Raw genomic sequence first — 744 nt, 5'->3', positions numbered from 1 at the left:
TATATTCATACTATTACATTATACTGTAAAATAAATTTTAGTGAAAGACAATTTACTGCTTTTAGACATATAATTCCACTGTATAACATTCAATACATTTATTTTGTATTGAATGCAATACAAAATAATTTGAAATTCCCGCCACTCCCCCAACGCACAGGCCAAATGTACCGACTTCACCGGGAACTCCTGGGTGACTCATCAGATGCAGTGGACGCCGGCCGGAGGATGGAGAGGATGGGGATTGCGAAGAAGGACATCGGCGGACCAGGTAACGTAGTATTTATCATTGTTTTTCATTGTTTTAGCTCTTTAGCTTTAGTATTTTTGTTATATCTAACTCTTTGTTATTACATTGTTTTATCTATCTGTCTTTGTTATTAAATAGTATAATCTTTCATTTTACTTGCAAGTCTTTGTGTTATGTCACTTTGTACACTTCAAATTTAACTAATCAATAATTACATACACTGTCACAAATTCTATCTATGACATAACACAACCTCCGGACACCCTTTTCCTTTAAGAGGCATACAGTGCCTCATCTTGACAGCAGGTATCTCTCCATTACCCACTAAATCAGTCCTCAGTCATCCTTGTCTCAGCCGGCCTACCCAGACTCTGCAGCAGCAACACCAGGAAAGCAGCACAAGGCAAGGTAGGGGCAGCTAACTATTTCCAGCCACAAAAGCTACATAAGGGCAGGGAGTTAGAAGAGCAGATGGAAGGCCTATTAGTATCATC

The sequence above is a fragment of the Pyxicephalus adspersus genome, chromosome 2 (genome assembly GCF_032062135.1).
Source record: "Pyxicephalus adspersus chromosome 2, UCB_Pads_2.0, whole genome shotgun sequence".
Lineage (NCBI taxonomy): Eukaryota > Metazoa > Chordata > Amphibia > Anura > Pyxicephalidae > Pyxicephalus > Pyxicephalus adspersus.
This window is presented reverse-complemented; position numbering follows the sequence as displayed.